Source organism: Thamnophis sirtalis, unplaced genomic scaffold (assembly GCF_051295495.1).
Source record: "Thamnophis sirtalis isolate CommonGarterSnake01/CBP01778 unplaced genomic scaffold, rThaSir2_p1.2 scaffold_10, whole genome shotgun sequence".
Classification (NCBI taxonomy): domain Eukaryota; kingdom Metazoa; phylum Chordata; class Lepidosauria; order Squamata; family Natricidae; genus Thamnophis; species Thamnophis sirtalis.
Window position 1 is genome coordinate 2,734,753 of NW_028261390.1, and position 14,978 is coordinate 2,749,730.

Here is a 14,978-nt window from a genome sequence, read left to right on the forward strand (position 1 = left end):
TGCCCCTGCGGTGCGCTACAAGCGAAGCTACATTATTTATCCCATGTTGTTGTTGTATTTCCCAATCCTGTTCGCAGCCGTCTGTGTTGGACTCTGGTGTTCGGACCTAGGCTTCCGCAGCAGCACGAAGCCGAGTCCTCGTTAAGCCCCTTTTATTTAATTGACAGTGAATTCCTTTCCAGCAAAGTCTTTCCTCTCCCACAGTCTTTCAAGATAGTTCACAATTACCGACCTTTCTCAGGCTTGGAGAGCGGCCAGGCCGATATCTTTCAGGCGCTGCAATGCTTGGGAAGAATGCAGGAATGAACAAATTGCCTCCTGCAAACTCCACTCCCCTTTCACTCCCCTTTTATTCCTTCTGGGAGGGGCCATTCACTGTCCATCTGTGGCTTTACTCCCAAGTCGACCCCTGTTCTTTAGCTCTTCCCTTCGTCTGGCAACTCTGCGCATGTACACACTGGGAACAGGCTCCAGCTGTTCGTCTGCCTCACTGTTGTCTGACTCTGAAGGCAACTGATAACTGTCAGATGGCCCTGGACCCCTCTCTAAGAGCCAAGGTGGCGCAGTGGTTAAATGCAGCACTGCAGGCTACTGCTAGATCAGCAGGTCAGCGGTTCAAATCTCACCGGCTCAGGGTTGACTCAGCCTTCCATCCTTCCGAGGTGGGTAAAATGAGGACCCAGATTGTTGGGGGCAATATGCTGACTCTCTGTAAACCGCTTAGAGAGGCCTGAAAGGCCTATGAAGCGGTATATAAGTCTACTGCTATTGCTATTGCTCTCTGCCTCCCACACCGAGCCCTCATCAGAGCCTTCCCCAGACTCCAGGACTGGCCCATTCTCCTCTCCAACCTCCTCACTGTCCGAATCTGCTGCCAGCTTGTGGCAGGCCACAACACCTGGAAGATCTGTTCTCCTGGGCCGTTACTAAGATAATGACCACTTGATACAGGTAATCCTTGGCTTATTTACAAGAAGAACTGGAACCAGATTTTTTGTTTGTTGCTAAACAAGGCAATTGTTAAGCGCTCGATATTACAACCTTTTTGCCAAGGTTCTTAAGCAAATTGCTGCAATCATTAAGTCAGTGTTTCTCAACCTTGGCAACTTGAAGATGTCCGGACTTCAACTCCCAGAATTCCCCAGCCAGCATTCGCTGGCTGGGGAATTCTGGGAGTTGAAGTCCGGACATCTTCAAGTTGCCAAGGTTGAGAAACACTGCATTAACTGAATCAGGCAGTCACTTAGGAAAACCGGCTTCCTGCAGCGGTGGTGAATAATCGGATGATGTCTATCCATCTCAAAGTTGAGTAAACATTCAGCAAATTTTCAACCTTCGAATCTTTAAGATGGTGGACATCAACTCCCAGAATTCTTTGCCTCCTGGGGAATTCTGGGAATTGAAAATAAAGGAAAAAGGGGGATCGGTGCACTTGATGACATGGGGAAGATTTTATGAATGGTTAAAGAAAGACATACAGAAAATAAAGTAAGGGGGAAATATGGAACCCAGACGATACGCCATTAAGTAGAAAAGGGGGGAAGAGTGGGGAGGGAATAGGGAAGAAAATGGTAATATATGTATATACTCAAAAGTAAGATACAAAGCGGGGGGGGGACACAATCAGGATAGATTTGAGAAGGAAAGAGAATAAGAAATGATATTCAACTATTTTTGGGTATGCAGAAAATACCACCCCAAGAAAATAAAAATTAAGAGCTGGAAGAGACACCTACAACAATAGAAAAAAGAAAGGAAGAGTAGAGGAGGGGAAGAGGAGGGGAGGAAGATAGAGGGGAGGGGAGGAAGATGGAAGGGAGAAGGAGAGAGGGCAAGAAGGGGAAGAGGAAGAGAGGAGTAGGAGAGAGAAAAGGGACGAAGGAAGGAAAAGGAGAGAGGAAGGAAAGAAGTAGAGAAGGGAGGGAGAGAGAAAAGAAAGAGAAGAGAAAGCGGTGTCAAAACAGACAAGGGATGGTAAACAAAGCAACCCAAATGGTATGTCATAACCGACGAATGTAAAAAAGAATAATAATTATGTGAATGTGTTCTGCCCCCCCCCCCCCCGCCTTCTTCGTCCAGGAACGAAAGCCATCGGAGACATACAAAAGAATGTTTTAATCAGTCCAGGCTCTTGTTGGCTGCAAGCCCAAAATAAACAAGAGATAAACTCTCTGGCAGCAATTACTACAAACCTGGTAATGCAAACAAGCTTCTCACAGCAAACCACTTATCCAAGTTGCTTTCTCTCAATCATGAACGTGAACGAGAACATTGACTCCTGCAACCAGGGCATGGCATAGTCTCTTTTATACTCAGGAGAGGATCTTAATCAGCATCAGCTGCTCGTAATCACCTCCTGTGGTTACTCCGTTGTTCCTGACGCCGAGTAGCCCTGCGCCTGCATGCATCCTGAAACAACTCCCAAATGTTTTCCTGAACCTTCCCTTTGATCCAATGCTCTGCCGCTGCCTGGTGGCCAACCAGTCTCCCCTCGCCCTGCTCGGAGTCGACACCCTGTCCAGGGTCCTCCACCTCCTCCAAGGCTGACTCATAAGACCCCTCGCCTTCGGAGTCTGGCGGCAGCTCCAACGGCACCTGCTGGGCCACAACAGAATGTATACCTAGAATTGCATATAGAGAACAAAAAGTAAAAAACTTTTCCAGGAAATAAAAAGGAACCTAGGATGCCATTTATCTGGCTCTGGAGATTGTAAATTTAGAGTAAACTTATAGTCTTCCTCCTGTTTTGCCCACTTTGGAATCGGGGAAGTATTCCCACATCCTTTCGTTCCATTCCCAAGATACAAAACCAATGTCAACAATGGAAATAATGTGGATCTCCGTTGTTCTGGGGGCCACCGCCACATTCTTTCGAACCGATTGAAGCTTCCAGATGTTCTTCAAGGGCAGCCCCACACTGAGCACATTGCGGTCGTCCACGGCCTCCAAATCCTGCCAGTAGGAACATGCAAACCTCCCTGGGAGTCTCAGGTCCTCTGTCCCGCGGCTGGTAATACCCGAACTTAGGTCACCTTGTAGAGCAATCAAGCTTGCCCTCAAACCATGCAAATTGGACAAAGTACATTTTATGCGGTCTGCAGATGTGCAGAAAGATTAACTCAGCTTAAGGAAGGCAGGGCTTGGTGGCGGAGTGGGAGGGAGGGAGAGAGAAAGAAAATCTCTCACAAGGTTGAATATTTTTTTTTACACCCTTAATTCCAGAAGCTGCCCTCGCTAAGATGACGTTGTAAATTACAGGTGTTGGAAGAAACGTCCATCTGGGTTCAGTTCCAAGTGGGAAGACACTGGAAACATAGAGACTGCTTGGAAAGATGGTTTTAATGGTGGATAGGATCACATGGTTTGAGGCAGGGTGAAATCTAGCAGGTTCTGACAGGTTCTGGAGAACCAGTAGCAGAAATTTTGAGTAGTTCAGAAAACCAGTAGCAGAAATTTTGAGTAGTTCGGAGAACCGGTAGCGGAAATTTTGAGTAGTTCGGAGAACCGGTAGAGGAAATTTTGAATAGTTCAGAGAACTGGTAGCAGAAATTTTGAGTAGTTCGGAGAACCGGTAGAGGAAATTTTGAGTAGTTCGGAGAACCAGTAGAGGAAATTTTGAGTAGTTCAGAGAACCGGAAGTGGAAATTTTGAGCAGTTCGGAGAACTGGTAGAGGAAATTTTGAGTAGTTCAGAGAACCGGTAGAGGAAGTTTGAGTAGTTCAGAGAACCGATAGCGGAAATTTTGAGTAGTTCGGAGAACCGGAAGTGGAAATTTTGAGCAGTTCGGAGAACCGGTAGAGGAAATTTTGAGTAGTTCAAAGAACCGGTAGCGGAAATTTTGAGTAGTTCAGAGAACCGGAAGTGGAAATTTTGAGCAGTTCGGAGAACTGGAAGTGGAAATTTTGAATAGTTCAGAAAACCAGCAAATGCCACCACTGGCTGGCCCCAGAGTGGAGTGAGAATGGGGATTTTGCAGTAACCTTCCCTTGCCACGCCCACCAAGCCACACCACACCCACTAAGCCACACTCGGTAGTAAAAATAATATTGAATTTCACCACTGGTTTGAGGATGCCCTGCAGCATCCTCACAAGCTCTGTGTTTTCAAGGGTCCTTGATTAAATCCGATCAAGGGACGGCGTCTGCATTTGCCGGCGACGCTCAGCCTGGGACTCCCCATCCGCAGGCTTCACAGTTCGGTTATTGTGTGTTGCAGCAAGACAATGGGCAAATTGTCAAATTAAGGGCACGTGGCTGAATGGGTCACTCAGAGAACTCGGTTTGTCGAAAGCTGCACATTTGGGGCACAATTACTTCTCAGTTGTGGTCACAGGTCAAGAGGGTGATGATCAGAAAGGGCCTGTCCCCACTTTGATCTCTGCGGCAAGAGGCTGCTGCATTTAACCCAATTGGGCCGAAGCCAGCCCTGTGCTGCAGTTGCCCCAAAAGCCAACACAATCCTGGGCTGCATCAACAGAGGGAGAGAATCAAGATCCCATGAAGTGTTAATACCACTTTATAAGGTCTTGGTGAGGCCACACTTGGAATACGGCATCCAGTTTTGGTCACCACGATGTAGAAAAGATGTGGAGACTCTGGAAAGAGTGCAGAGAAGAGCAAGAAAGAGGATTAGGGGACTGGAGGCTAAAACATAGGAAGAACGGTTGCAGGAACTGGGTATGTTTAGTTTAATGAAAAGAAGGACTAGGGGAGACATGATAACAGTCTTCCAATCTCTCAGGGGCTGCCCCGAAGAAGAGGGAGTCAAGCTATTCTCCAAAGCACCTGAGGGCAGGACAAGAAGCAACGGATGGAAACTAATCAAGGAGAGAAGCAGCCTAGAACTAAGGAGAGATTTCCTAAAGTGAGGACAATTAACAAGTGGAACAGAAGTTGCCATCAGAACTTGTGGGTGCTGCTACATCACTGGAGGTTTTTAAGAAGAGATTGGCCCCCTCCGTTTGTCTGGAATGGTACAGGGTCTCCTGCTTGAGCAGGGGTTGGACTAGAAGACCTCCAAGGTCCCTTTCAACTCTTGTCATTCTGTTATTAAGCCAGGCTGGGCAGCTCACAAAGAGGCCGTTTTCCAAATGGTGTTTGAGACAGAAGGTTGTTAACATGTTCCGTTGGCATTGTCACAGGCCGTCCTTGAGAGCAGCAGCAGCCCATGGCTCAGATGCCGTCGGCGGGCTTTAGGGATCGCACTGTTTCACAGTGGCTTAGCCTGTTGTGTGAACCCGGCAATTATGACCGACTGGAGAGATGACCGTGGATGATAAGGAAGGCATGGCTCAGCACAAGTGGGCAATCCTCTTTTTTTTTCTGTTTGTGGTAGTTCGAAAAACAGCAGGGTATCTGGCTGTGACCGTATCCGTTGAAAGAGGGAGGAGGAGGGTAACGGTTTTAACCTTTTGGGAGTAGTCTGGGGGCATAATGAGAAAATGATTCCCTTTCTTAAAATTTCAATCTCCTGTTTTGTCCTCATTTCTGGAGATAAAAATAAAAGGCAAAACATCACAAGGCAAAACCCTGGTGATTGGTGTTCGAATCTGGCAGCTGCCAGGACTTCAAAAGAGGGGAGGGAAAAGGAGGGGTGGGAGACCAGAGGCTACGCGTAGGTTGCCCACAGCTGGTGTATAAGAAGCCAAGAAAGACACAGTGTGATTCTTCCAAATAGATCTCTTTATTGTTCCTCACTTACGGACGGAATCTTGCCGGATTCAAGCGTGCTAACACTACAATGAAGCGTATACTCTGGGAACTCTTGAGGAGGAGCAGCCTTCACCCTCTTTCTCCCACACCATCTATGAGAGCCGAGTTTTCTCTCTTTCTCCTTGGGAATGCAGCCCCTCCCTCCAGGGAATCCAGGCCACATTCCACCACAGATGTTGAGAAATCAGGTGAATGGTTCAAGTAAATTGGATTAAAGATGGCTTTGCAAGCCCAAGATTTGTGGAGTGAGATTCACTGCCTTCCTTTTACTCTTTTTGAGTCCTTTCTGCTTCGTTTAGATTAGTGATGTGTCCAACCTGTGGACTTCAATTCCCAGCATAGCTGGCTGGGGACTTCTGGAAGCTGAAGTCCACATGTCTTCAAGTCACCAAGGTTGGATATCCTTGATTTGGATCCTTCTGAAGTGGGCTTGAGCCTCTTTCTTGAAATATCGGAGGTGACATTTTCCCACTCCTGAACAAGACATAAAACCGAGCCTTTTGTCATCTCCTGTTTCCTTAAGCTGGGAGGCTTATCTATTGCCGACCTTGGAAACACCTTTGAAGAAAAGCAAGCAAACCAAACAGTCGAACAAGGCTAATTCAAACAAAGGAAGTCAATTAGCAGATATTGCTTTTCCATAACTGAGAATGTGTTTATTTGCAAGTCACCTGCCTTGTTCAGCTGTTATGAATGTTGTATTATAGATTATCGCTGGGCTTGTAGGTCATACGTTAAAACAATCCATGCTTTGTCAGATCAAATAAAGGTCAAAAATGTAGAAGAATTTGAGCAAAGCACTTAAGGTTGGCGGTTTGCAGAAAGGAAGCAAGCTATAACTCGCCAATTGTGCACCTGGTTTGCAAGCCTTAACTCGCCAATTGTGCACCTGGCTTGCAGGCCATAACCGAACAACTGTGCACCTGGTTTGCAAGAACAATCCAACAGTTTTGCACCTGGTTTGCAAGCTATAACTTGCACATTGTACTTGTACTTGTACTTGACGCCTCTTCACCCATCGTGGGTATAGGCGACTTCCATGGAAATTTGACGCCACTTGCACATTGTGCACCTGGTTTGCATGTAAACTGTGTCAGATCCCTCCCTTAATCTTTTGGGAATAAAACATTGGATTAGACGATTAACACTGGCCTTTATGTTAACTTAGAAGAAAGTAAAGTTAGTCAGAGAACACACTACAGGTAGTCGTCAACTTATGACCATAATTGAGTCCCATTGCTAAGTGAGAGATATGTTAAGTGAATTTTGCCTCATTTGATGACTTTTTTTCCACAGTTGTTACGTGAATCACTGCAGTTGATAAGTTAGTAACATGGTTGTGAAGAGAATCTGGCTTTCCCGTTGATTTTGATTACCAGGTCGCAAAAGGGGATCACATGAAGCCCAGGACACTATAAGTGTCACAAATATGAGCCAGTTGCCAAGCCCCCGAATTTTGATCCTGTGATGCTGCAACAGTTGTAAGGGTAAACCAAAATGGCTCTGAGTCACTTTTCTCAGTGCTGATGTAAACTCAAATGGTCACTAAATAAACCATTATAAATCGAGGCCTCCTCGTACATCACTTAAATGGCTCCATTCACTTCTGTTGAAAGAAAAAATCCAGCCCAAGTTGCAAATCGGGAATAAAATGGAGGATGCTTAAGGAAAAAAAAAGGTTTAGGGATGAGCAGAACCAGCAACAGCATGCAGTTCTGGGACTGCTGACCAAATTGGTTTGATGAGCACATGGATTTTTATTGGATTCTGAGATGCTGCAGGGGATTGTGCAATGCAGCCGAGCCTTGTGCCTTTTTCCATGGTGGTGGGTTAATCCTATTACATCTGGGAGGTCATGTATGTCCTGTGTGTTGTGGCCAGCAGCCAGCAGAGCAGATTCAGACAATGAGGAGGTTGGGGAGGAAGATGGGCCAGTCCTGGAGTCTGGGGAAGGCTCTGATGAGGGCTCTGTGTCGGAGGCAGAGAGAGGGCCAGGGCCATCTGACAGTTATCAGCTGCCTTCAGAGTCAGACATCAGTGGAGCAGACGAACAGCTGGAGCCTGTTCCCAGTGTACACATGTACAAAGGGCTAAAGAACAGGGGCCGATTTGGGAGTAAGGCCACAGGTGGATGGTGAATGGCCCCTCCCAGAGGGAATAAAAGAGGAGCGAAAGGGGAGTGGAGTTTGCAGGAGACAATTAATTCCATTCATTCGAGTGAAGATCTGTTCCTGACTTCTTGCCAAGGAATTGCTGCTACAGCATGGCGTTTGGAAGATATCGGCCTGGCAGCTTTCCAAGCCTGATAAGGTCTGCGGTTGTGAAATCTCTTGAAAGACTGTCAGCCGGGACTTTGCCGGAGAGGAATTCACTTTCAAATTAAATAAAAGGGGTTTTATCGGGACGAGGAGTCGGCTTCATGACCTTGGGAAGCCTAGGTCAGAACACTGTCCTTAGAATTTGGGTGGGTGATGACTCGATATTAGGAGTCTTTGTTTTTCTACTTTTAACCCGCTTCCTGAGGGAGGCAGGCTGACTGAAGGCAAATTTTCGTTTGTGAATAAGCCGGCTTGGATTTCTTCATGGGCACAAAAATCTCCATCTCTGAAGACTTCGGGGGCGCTTTCCGCCTTTAAGAACACGTTTCTCCATTTCTCCTCCGAGGGGGAAATATAATATTCTGCCTCTTTCAATATTCCCCAAAATATTTCCTTCGTTGGAGGGGGGGAGGGCGGCTTGCCACAGCCCTAAGTCGCTTTTCTCTGTGCCGTGGTCATTTCGGTCACTAACTGAGCCATTGTAAATCGAGGACTATTACTGAGATGGCTCCATTCGCTTCCATTGAGACGGTTCTGGCCATATTTAGCCCTGAGAAGCAAAATAAATCAGTTAAAAAGGAATAATTTTATTCTCTTCAGAGTCCTGAAAGAAAAAATGTCTCCACTGAGGGAGCCAAAAAATGATAATAAAAACGGAGAAAGTGAGGATAAAATGACTAAAAGAAACCGTGAGGGATGCCCTCAGACCTCACATAATTCCCCTTTAAAAGCGCCGCCCCGCTTTAAGGGTGTTTGGGAGGGTCTGACTCGGGTCAGAAGGGTCGTGCGAAGGGAGACGTTACGAGTTCCCTCACACTTAGGGCCTCGGAGCGCCCCCTGCAGGCCGGGAGAGGCAACAGCGCCTTTGTCCCTCCGCAGGTCCCTCCCCAGCGCTCAGACAGGAGGGGCGAGCCGTACCAACGGAACAGCAGCCGGAGGGAAGAAGAAGGGGAGGAAGGAGCGAAAAACACCGCCCCCCGAAGGGCGGGCCTATCTGCCTCCCTCTTTCTCCCCCCTCGCTTGGCCGAAGGACACCCCCGCCGGTCCCAAGATGGTACGTCCCAGGAGCAGCTCTTTGCAGTGGTAAAATGAGTAAGAATAGTAGAGGGAGAAGGCGTTGCCTTGGCAACTGCAGAGCAGCCGGCCACGCCCCTTAGCGACCTCCCTGTCGGACGCGGAGGAAGCAGGCGGGCCTTAGCAACGCCTCTCTTTCCCCAAGCGGCGCCCTCCGCCCTTGGGGACTCCCAGGCCCATCCTCCCCTTCCCTGCCTATCCAAGACTACAGCTTCCAGGATTCCCAGCCAGCAGGAACTTTTCACAGATTGGAGAGATGGAATTGGGTTAAAACAGCCACTGAGGATAGTTGCAAAGAAGATGCCACGGAGCCGAGTGCGAAGTCTGGAGGAAGGGAGGAAGATGGACAGCTGCCTCTCAGGAATGATCCATGACTCATATTTTGCAACCTGAAAGGTGGCTGGACTTCCGTTCCCAGAATTCCCCATCCAGCATGGGAGCCAGGGGATTCTGGGAGTTGAAGTCCAGGCATTGATGAGATTTCAAAACATTGTTTTAAGCCTCATCTGATTTTAATCTCTCCTGCGGTTTATCTTTCTTATTAATTTATCATTTAATTATTTGACTGTTTTGTTTCTAATTTCTCCTGTGAGTCACCCAGAGTCACCTATACAAGATGGGCAGTTACATAATCCTGTTTTTTCCCCCTCTTTTCAGTTACAGTTTTCCACATTTCTGACTGAGGCATCAATGGTTTAATGCTATTTTTAATGCCATTTTCTAAGAGACGTTTAAAGAAACACCTGGATATTCTCCCACACGTTCAAATATAAATGTGGGAGCTTCATCACTGGAAGCTTTCCAGAAGAGACCGGACTGCCATCTGTCACAAATGGTGTAGGGTCTCCTGCTTGGGCAGGGGGTTGGACTAGATGATCTACAAGGTCCCTTCCAACTCTACCCTAAAGCTTAATCTGATGGGATGAGGCAGGTTCTACCAAGTTTTTCTATCGCTCCGTTTCCCCCCTTTAAACAAAAGAATCAAACTTTGCAATTTTCTGGGGCTGAATCCCAATAAACCGTTTAAGGCTTGAAAAATGATCATCGCCCAGCATCTCTTTCCAAGGGTCACCCAGAGGGCAGCTCTGCAATTTCTTGCCAGGGAAAGTGTGGGCAGAAAAAGCACCTACAGTTTTCTGCTGGACAGAAATTGTTAGATAAAACTGGAAACAGCCGCATAAATCAAGCGTCTCCTGCAGCAGAAAACCCTGGAAATCACCTGGCTGAGATCTGTCCCAGGAAAGGAGGAAGCCCCAAACAGCCACATTCAGATGACATCTTGAGGCATAAACTAGAATGCCTTTTTTTTTGAGGCTCGAATGTTATGCAGATCCCAGCCTGAGGCTTCAGAGTGTTTTGTAAACTCAGAAAACTGGGTTTTATTAATTACTAGTCGGTTGGATACCCGTGCTTGGCTACGGATCTATGTGATTGGGCTTGATAAATTGACAGTTAAAGCTTGAACATTAATGAGTAGTTATGATCGGCCTCTCCTCTCCCCTTCTCTCCCTCAGGCTGGCCCCATTGATCCTCTACTATCCCCTCTCCCTCAGGCTTGCCCCACAGAGGCCTCTCCTATGTTATCCCCTTCTCTCCCTTTCAGACAGAATGTCTAAACCCCCAGCCCTTAGGCCGGAGGAGTCATGCGTTGGCCACGCCCACAATCCAAGTGGCAGTTGGAACAGAGTTCTTTTCAGATGGGGAGGGGGAGTAGAATGTCTAACTGCTTAGCATCAGAGCGTGTTAATTATTGTATAAGAAATACTGCTGATCTGGTGGTCGTTTTAAAAAATCCTTTCTTAGCGAGCACCTAGAAGCCAAGAGGAACATACGTGCCAAATTTCAAGTTTGTAGGCTTCACGGTTCTGGAGATTTTGAGATGATGTGTGAGTGGTAGTTCGCTTTTATATATATCTATATAGATTAGCTAGGTGGCATTAGGGTGCTTTTCCCCTAAAAGAAAAGATGTAGTGAATGACTGTATCAAATGTTCATTAGCCATAACTGATACGTTGTGAAGAGCAAACCAATTTTATGAAATTTTTAAATTACAAAAGTTTAAAAACCTCTTTATTTGAGTTTTTGTAGGACACTTGTAACTAGTATATACTATGAGATTGAATGCTGTAATTTGTACCGTTTATGCAAATTATATAACTTACACTTTATGAGATGATGTCATAATGGGTGTGACATCATCGTAGTGTCATCAAGGATTCCCAGAGGGCAATTATGCCACGAATTATGACTTGGCACCATATTTGAGCGCAACGGACTATGACTTGTTCCGCCAAATTTGGTCCAGCACCAAATGAATTAAATTTGAATTCAGCTTCAACTGAATCCCTCTAAGGATGCAAATGACCAGCTGTTTGCAAGGAATACCAATCCTTCCATCCCCCACCATCCAGTCAGAGCTGAAGAAGCTTCTTGGATGAGAAGCGAAATGTCTTCAAAGAAAAAAAAAACAGAAAGACCCCGAGACACTGCGACCGTCATAAATGTGAGTCAGTGGCCAAGCATCTGAATTTTGATCATTGTGGCCACGGGGATGCCGCAACGTTCATTAAGTGTGAAAAGCGGTCCTAAGTCACTTTTTTTCAGTGCCGTTGTAACTTTGAACCCTCACTAAGTGAACTGTCGTAAGTTGAGGACTAACCGTACGGGAATCCAGTGACTATTCAGAAATAGAAAAATTCTGTGATCTCCATTGAGGCAAAATGCTGTGTATAAATTTGCGAGTTAAGTAGATTTTAAATTGAATTGGAAAATTGTTTTCTCTCCTCTACCTTTCCATGGATGGCGGATCATTTGAGGGAGAAATTTTTTTAAATGATATTTTTACGTTACCGATTTTTAATCTGTGGTTTTTTTTTTAACTCCCCGAGGGCTTCTTTCTTTAAGCCGCCAGCATCAGAGAGCGACGTAAATATTTTTGCTTCGACTCATCTCTTTTAAGCCGCAAATTTGGTCTCGATTATTCAGGTTGGATCATTTCTTCAGCATCATCAGGTTGGATCATTTCTTCAGCATCATGTAGAGCCGAGGTGGCACAGTGGTTAAATGCAGCACTGCAGGCTACTGCTAGATCAGCAGTTCAGCGGTTCAAATCTCACCGGCTCAGGGTTGACTCAGCCTTCCATCCTTCCGAGGTGAGTAAAATGAGGACCCAGATTGTTGGGGGCAATATGCTGACTCTCTGTAAACCTCTTAGAGAGGGCTGAAAGCCCTATGAAGCGGTATATAAGTCTACTGCTATTGCTATCACCCAAGTGACGCCTCTTTCTCTAGAGAAATGAACATAAAACCCAGGCCTTGTTCAGCTCAGCCCAACAGCTCTTCTTCCGAATTCTATTCTTCTTCCCAAGGCAGAAGATTAACCTTGGAGCTGGGACTGTCTCCTCCGAAGGCTTTGCTCTCCCAGAGACGAGGCTGGGTGGGAAACAGAGAGAGGAAGGCAGAGAAATATGCTTCCCCGTGCAAAAAAACACTCAAAACAGAAGGTCAAGCAAAGCGATTATCTTCCAGAGCTGAGATAAGGGATAAAAACTGGCCGCCTTCTCCTCCCGAAATAAGAAATCGTAGATCATCCGTCACCCGGCTTTTGGGAGATAATTTGTAGAGAAGGGCTGGGGAGACTTGGAAACAGGCCTCCTCCTCGGGGTACGAGGCAGCGAAGGTGGGAAACGTTTTAGAGAATTGAAGGAAAATGAAACCAGCTTCCTTCCTTCTGATCCCAACTGACGTAGTAAGTCAGGGACCACCTGTAAATGCCTTGCGTGTCTGATCAAACTTGTGAATAAGTGATTCTTTCTGTTCTGTTCTGTTCTATTCAATTCTATATTCTATTCTATATTCTATTCTATTCTACATTTCTATTCTATATTTCTAATCTATATTCTTTCTATGCTATGCTATGCTATGCTTTTCTATTCTATTCTATTTTCTATTCTATTCTACATTTCTATTCTATTTTCTATTCTATTCTACATTTCTATTCTATTCTATTCTACATTTCTATTCTATTCTATATTTCTAACCTATATTCTTTCTATGCTATGCTATGCTTTTCTATTCTATTCTATTTTCTATTCTATTCTATTCTACATTTCTATTCTATTCTATATTTCTAATCTATATTCTTTCTATGCTATGCTATGCTTTTCTATTCTATTCTATTTTCTATTCTATTCTATTCTACATTTCTATTCTATTCTATATTTCTAACCTATATTCTTTCTATGCTATGCTATGCTATGCTATGCTATGCTATGCTATGCTATGCTATGCTATTCTTTTTTATGCTATGCTATGCTATACTATACTATTCTTTTCTATTCTATTTTCTATTCTATTCTACATTTCTATTCTATTCTATTCTACATTTCTATTCTAGTCTATATTTCTAGTCTATATTCTTTCTATGCTATGCTATGCTATGCTATCCTTTTCTATGCTATGCTATTTTTTCTATTCTATTCTATTTTCTATTATATTCTATGCTATGCTATTCTATTCCCTATTCTATTCTATATTCTATTCTATTCTACATTTCTATTCTATATTTCTAGTCTATATATTCCTTCTATGCTATTCTTTTCTATTCTATTCCTTGTTCCATTCTATTCCCTATTCTATCCTAATCTATTCTACATTCTATTCAATTCTATTCTGTATTCTATTCTTTCCTATTTCCTATTTTATTCTTTTTTTATTTTCTATTCTACTCTGTCCTGAGAATTTGAGGGAAATGAAACTGCCCTCTTTGCTTAGTAATGGAAATTCTGGTCCCAACCGAGGTCGTAATCGAGGGTCACCTGTGAAATGTTCTGTGGGAGTTAACTGAGAGATGAAAGCTTCGTATTATTGATAAGTGCTTAACTCAGATTTATCTGTGGCTTTTAACAAAGGAGGGTCAGAAATGTGTGAGGGTGTGTGTGTGTGCACGGTTGTACATTTGCACAGATTTTTCTGTGCAAAAAATTCTTTAAGCCCAAACATTCCATCAAGTGCAATTGGGTGGATTTGATTTAGCTCACGCTGTTCCTGCAGCCTGCATCAGGTGCAGTTTGTTGTCTCAACACAAGGAGGCAGTAGAAGCGCAAAGAAACTCATAACTGCAGAAGACACCATTGGGGGCAGTCGAGGCCAAAAGCTACCAGGGATGGGAGCAAGCCTTAGAGAAGGTCTCGGCTCCGGGTGTGAGAGACAGGGAACAGCGATTCCGACAAGGCAGGAAAGATGCTCAACGTACGAATGTAATCCTCCAGTTACGACTGGTTGTTTAGCAACCCTTTGCAGTTATGCACAACCCCCCAAAAAGTGGGGGGCTTGGATTCGAACCTCCGACCGTCAAGCCTGTCCACGGACAGAGGAGCAAACTTGGGGCCCTTGGCAATAAAGCCCGATGTACAGATTGTCAGGGTTCCAAATAGCATCCAAAATTAAATCAGAGTCCAAGGCAAAATATTGCTCAAAGTCCCAATTGATTAAGAGAGCCATGTTGGCACATCTGGGAAAAACCTGAATCTGAAAGCTTCCCGGTTTTCCGCACCCAGTTGAAAGTTCAAGATCTTGCCCCCCCCCCCAAATCCACAAGTCCATCCCATGGTCCAATCTCCCACTGCCATGCTGGCAGCTTCCTCCCATCCAGTTTCGGTCAGGTGCAGAGGTGCAAAGACAAAGGATGACCTTGGCTTTCTAGAAAGAATGTTGTTATGGCTACCTATCATCTCGCTCCGTACAATCCCATTTTCCCACCATAGAAAATGCATAGTAGAAGAATAGAAAGTGTGGCAGGCCAGAGATCCAAAAGAAAAGATGGCTGCGGGCCTGACACAGATCTACACATGGCTCACTGCATTGAACTACATAT